Source organism: Thalassophryne amazonica, chromosome 5 (assembly GCF_902500255.1).
Source record: "Thalassophryne amazonica chromosome 5, fThaAma1.1, whole genome shotgun sequence".
Taxonomy (NCBI): domain Eukaryota; kingdom Metazoa; phylum Chordata; class Actinopteri; order Batrachoidiformes; family Batrachoididae; genus Thalassophryne; species Thalassophryne amazonica.
In genome coordinates, this window is record NC_047107.1 from 96,905,159 (window position 1) to 96,911,158 (window position 6,000).

A 6,000-nucleotide genomic window follows, 5' to 3' on the forward strand; every position below is an offset into this window, starting at 1 on the left:
TTTTTTGTGTGGTACACTAAAAAACCGACTCATTGGATTGGATTCCATCTAATAAATATATGTAGCCCCAACTCAGTTAAATTACATTATCTTGCATGGATGTGTTTTATTTGAGTTGGGGCTACATATATTTATTTTATAGAAATCCTACACATAATTGATTTGAGTTCATCCAATGAGTCATTTTTTGTGTGGTACACTAAAAAACTGACTCATTGGATTGGATTCCATCTAATAAATATATGTAGCCCCAACTCAGTTAAATTACATTATCTTGCATGGATGTGTTTTATTTCAGTTGGGGCTACATATATTTATTTTATAGAAATCCTACACATAATTGATTTGAGTTCATCCAATGAGTCATTTTTTGTGTGGTACACTTAAAAAACTGACTCATTGGATTGGATTCCATGTAATAAATATATGTAGTCCCTCTTGCATGGATGTGTTTTTTGAGTTGGGACTACATATATTTATTAGATGGAAATCCTGCACGTAATTGAATTGAGTTCATCCAAAGAGCCATTTTTTGAGTGTAGCAGACCAGTGATGTCATAAAGACAATTATTTCGCCACTAGACACAGACACACACACATATTTATATGCGCGTCTTTAAATTTAAATGAAATGTGCTCCAATTTTGACCGTCCAGGTGTACATAGGTTCTATCTGATTCAAAGGTAACTGTGTATTTGTGTAGAAGTTTCTCTCTATGTGTGGTTTGAGGAAGTAAGACAGCATCGCAGTTATAAATATGACAATAGGGCTCTCGCTCCTGGGCAGATTTTCATTTCATTTCAATTTCTTTTTTTAGAATCAGTGTCTTCTTTCTTCCTGTGCAGCGTAATGATGACGCTCCTCGTGAAATCTTAGAACAAAAGCAGTGTTCATGTCGAGCAGAGCGATGACTATCTGACTGACACAGTTCTCGGCCACCTGCCAGCACGACACTGTAAAACTAAGATTTCTTCCCCGTTTAAGTCTGAGCGCGTAACAGCAGCGTTTAAGCATGTCTCTCTGTGCACAAGCATCTCTGAGTGTTTTTGTCACAATGTCATGCGTCCGCCTCGTTGATTGGCAGCCTCAAGTGGTTGCAGATGAAAGCAGCCCCCTATGCTAATGAATAGGCCCCTGATTGCAGAGCTGCTCGCTCACTGAATTACAGCATCGGCCGCCTAATGAGCAGATACACTGCAGTGCCCCTTGTCTCTGCATATTCAAGTTTCTGTTCTTCACGCTGATGAGCTCTGCCTCGCACAACAGTCAACAAAAACCTCTGTGGAAGATTGCAACATGAGCCATCTTCCTGCTCCGCTCTATACTCACATGAACTTTGAACTTTTTAGAGCTGCTGTTCTTTTTCCCCCCTGAATCACCTGAGAATATTTTCTGACTGAAATGATGGTGACATACTAAGTAGATGAAAGGCTGATAATCAGCCTCAGTTTGAATTGTTGAAAAATATTAATACTAGCTTGCGACTAGCTATGTGAAGGTAATGGCAATTTTTAATTTTTATTGAAAATTTCAGCCATTCACTCTGTATTTCCTGTATGACCTGAAGGACAATTTAAGTTATTTCATTTGTTAGATATGTCAGGTCTTATGTGAGGACTGGTTCATATTTGGAACAAGAGTATCACAGAAGTACAACATTTTAGAAATACCTCAAACATATAGAAAGTAATGTGTCCACAAATCAGCACTTATAGAGAGGAAAACTTAGTTGAGACCATATTTCATTTTCAACATTCCTTCAGAGCTTTTACCATTTTTAACATGCAGTCAGATTAGAACAGGTTGAATTTCGTTGAGGGCAGTACGGTGACTTAGTGGTTAGCACTGTTGCCTCACAACGAGAAGGTCGTGGGTTCAATTCCCGTGGCCTTTCTGTGTGTTGCATGTTCTCCCCGTGTTTGCGTGGGTTTCCTCCGGGCGCTCCGGTTTCCTCCCACATCCAAAGACATGCGGGTTAGGTGGATTGGACTCTTTAAATTGTCCGTGGGTGTGTCTGTGTTTGTTTGTCTGTTTGTGGCCCTGCAACAGACTAGCGTCCTGTCCTGGGTGTACCCCGCCTCACGCTCTATGGCTGCTGGGATAAGCTCCAGCCCCCCGCGACCCTTAATTGGACTAAGCGGTAGAAGATGAATGAATGAATGAATGGATGAATGAATTTCGTTGATACGTATTACAAAACAGGACATACTGCAGCTACATTCTCTGTTGTCATTTAGTGAACAACTACACAAACATACACATTTAGGGAACTATTTGTGCACAAACGTAACATTAACTGAAAAGTTAATCCATTTAACTGGGAAGCAGCCTTACATAATGATAATATTTTAGCAGAGTACATTATTTGCTCACAATCAAGGCAGCTACACGCTAGCAACTTAAGCTAGCAGGTGTTCAGTGTTGATATTCTATTACGCTTCACTGCTAGCAAAACCCAAATGGTTGTGTCAGCTTTCTGAAATATATTAATAATTCTCTAGTGTTACACAGATGAAGGGTTCAAGATCCAAAAAGGGTTTTTTGTCAGATCATTGGTGAGGACTGGTTAATATTTGGAACAAGAGTGTAACAGACGTACAGCATGTTAGAAATATTTCAAATATATATGTAACCGCAGGACCTTTGTGGCCGGGACATCGGTGGGATCGAACCCATGCGGCTCGCACTAAAGACCATTCCTCTACCAGGTCAGCCAAAGGGGAAATCTCCGTTAGCCAAGCTAGCGGGAACGTCTTTTCAATCAGGACCCTGGACCTTCATCCCGCTACATATCTCCCCACCATTTTTGACTTTGTCCCGAAGGAACAGGTGCATTTAAGCATGTTCTGTGACTACCCACATCCTGTTCGTGACGCCAGATTGTAACCGCAGGACCTTTGTGGCCGGGATGTCGGTGGGATCGAACCCATGCGGCTCGCACTAAAGACCATTCCTCTACCAGGTCAGCCAAAGGGGAAATCCCCGTTAGCAAAGCTAGCGGGAATGTCTTTTCAATCAGGACCCGGGACCTTCATCCCGCTACATATAAAAGAGACCTTATTTTCAACATTCCTTCAGTGCTTTTAACATGCAGTGCTTTTAACATTTCAACATGCAGTCAGATTAGAAGTTAAGAGGTTGAATTTCATTGATCTGTATTACAAAACAGGAGGTACTGCAGCTACTGACATTTTCTGTTGTCATTTAGTGAACTGCTACTACACATTTAGGGAACTACTTGTACACAAGATTAACTGAAAAGTTAATCCATTTAACTGGGAAGCAGCCTTACATAATGATATATTTTAGCAGAGTACATTATTTGCCCACAATCAAGCCAGCTACATGCTAACAGCTTAAGCTAGGTGTTGGGTGTTGATGTTCTATTGACTCGGTCGCACATCCGGCACTCTGTGAGGTCTTAGCAATGTGCTTAACAACGCCAGCTGGTGTGTAAACAATCAATAGTGGATAGTGAAGTTGATGCGAGTTTTTCATTTTCACCACTGTTTTTGTTTTGTTTTTTTAAATGCTTTGGTAATGCGAGGTAATGAGTTGTACCAACAAAGCCAGAAAGAAAATCACAACACAGCAAGTGGATTATGCATCACAACGATCATGCTTTACTTTGGAGAAAAAAAAAAGCAGCGTGGCCCCTCCTGGAGCAGACCAGCAGTTCACAATGCATACACGACATAAATTATATAAAATACAGAAATATCTGGTGTGTCTATGAGGTAGGAATAAATATCAGGATATTGAACATCTGGCCATTGTGTGGGATCATTTTTCCATCATCCAGCTTCAAGTTGGTACGGACGAGGTGCGGGTCTTGCTACTGCTATTTTGGTTTTATATCGCTCCCGAGCGATATTATCCAAACCCTCAGAATAGTTGAAGGACACACTAAGGTCCCAACAACAGAAATATCACGAAATTCAAACAAATCTGGAATTTAATAGCAAATACCACTGCCACATACACAATGTATCTCTATGGTAAAACATGCTGACAACTGCATATTTTCACACCGGCGAGGCGGAAGTAAACTGGCAGTGACGCTTCACTGCTAGCAAAACCCAAAGGGCTGTGTCAGCTTTCTGAAATATATTCATAATTCCCTAGTGTTACCCAGAGGAAAGGTTCAAGGTCTAATATTAAAAAAAAAAAAAAAGGAAAAAAACAAGCTAGTATACAACATGAATTTTTGTGTGTGTGTTATAAGTCATTACTGCTATGAATAACATTAACGATTTGCATTAGGAACTTGTCTTTCCCCTGAAAGACCCTTTCATACTTTCAGTTTTTGAGAAAAGAAGTGCTCTGATTTGGAATCATTTGAGTCGAGCTCTTAGGAAAATTACATGTTGACTGCTTGCACAAGTGTGACTGTAACACGAATTAATCAGTCATGTACGTCATCTCGACAAAGCCAAAGGACTACTTGATCTTGTTGGCAGTGATGGGATGTCAAACTCTGTTTGGAGTCCTCAAGGCCTAGTAGCCAGGTAACTAGAGCAGCCCCAAGCTATAAAAAGGTAATATGTATTGTTCACCATTGTTTTCAAAATACATCAGTTACATTTTTTGAATAGTTTATACTTCTGTTGGTGTACATTTTCTAAAATACACTATGCAGCATCAGCTTATATGTCAGCCTCCAACATAAAATAGGGTAGAGAGTAGAGGTGGGCAGATCGATCCTAATATCGATACCAACGCTGGTATTGATATTGAACGATCCTCCTGTAAAAAGATCTATACGCAAGCTTTTTTGCTCTCCCGCATGCACTGACTGCTGCGCACGCAGATTCATCAAAGTCTACTCTCTGTCTGTAAGAGCAGCGCTGCGCTGTGTCACACAACACGGAGCAGCGTACCCTTGTATTGTGGTTTGTCAGCCCTCTACCTCAGGAGGTTTTGCTTTAACTTGTGTTGAGTGATTTTTTTTTTAACAAAAATGTTGATTGTGATAATAAAGTATTTTGTTGTCACGTAGAATGTTTACCAAAAGTCTATCCTAGGTCTTTTGGATCCTTTGGCTCTATGAAGCTTAAATATGAAAAAGTATCGGTATCAGTATTGATAGCGGCGATACTGGACCTGTATGTACTTGGTATCAGATCAATACCAAAATTCCCGGTATGGCCCACCTCTAGTAGAGAGCTAGTGTGTCGTTTTATTAGTGTGGATGGTCACAGGAACAAACAAACTTCACAGAGTATGTACTACTGCAGGAACTGACTTGTAGTAAGTCCCTTCGGCATGTCCCTTGTTTCACTTGCTGTCGCCACAGCAGACCCAAGGTTGGCACATTTTTATATTTAGTACTGGATGGTTTCCCGATGCAACCCTATATTACATGGAGACAAGCGCACTAACTTACTGGCCACCACCCCTTACTGCAGGAACCGAATACAATCGTAACTTGATATTGATGAACATTTGTGACCTGTCCAACAGGTGGCAGTGTTCAGCATGTCTTCCTTTTTATTCAAACCGTAGAATGATGTAACGAAATGTAGGCGATGACAAGGTACGTAAACATTGCAAAAGAGTGTTTTTGGTTAGCCATCACTAATTAGTAGTACTGACAAAAAGTTTTGGTGTCATTCTCAGCCACATGTTCTATTTTCCATTTACAGTCTACTTTCTCATTCTAACATTATTTATATATATATATATATAAAATGTGTGTGTGTGTGTGTGTGTGTGTGTATTAGATTAGACAGAACTTTATTAATCCCTTGGGAAGACTCCCTCAGGCAACCTGAGGTTCCAGCAGCACACAGGGTAAGAAGCACACAGAGTATCAAACATAGAACTAAAAACTACTACTACTACTACTACTACTACTACTACTCTCCTTCCCGTCCTCTGTCTTCCTGTTACTCCTCTGAGTGAGGAGTTGTACAGTCTGTTGGCCTGAGGGACGAAGGAGTTTTTCAGTCTGTTGGTCCTGTACTTGGGAAGGAGCAGTCTGTGGCTGAAGAGGCTCC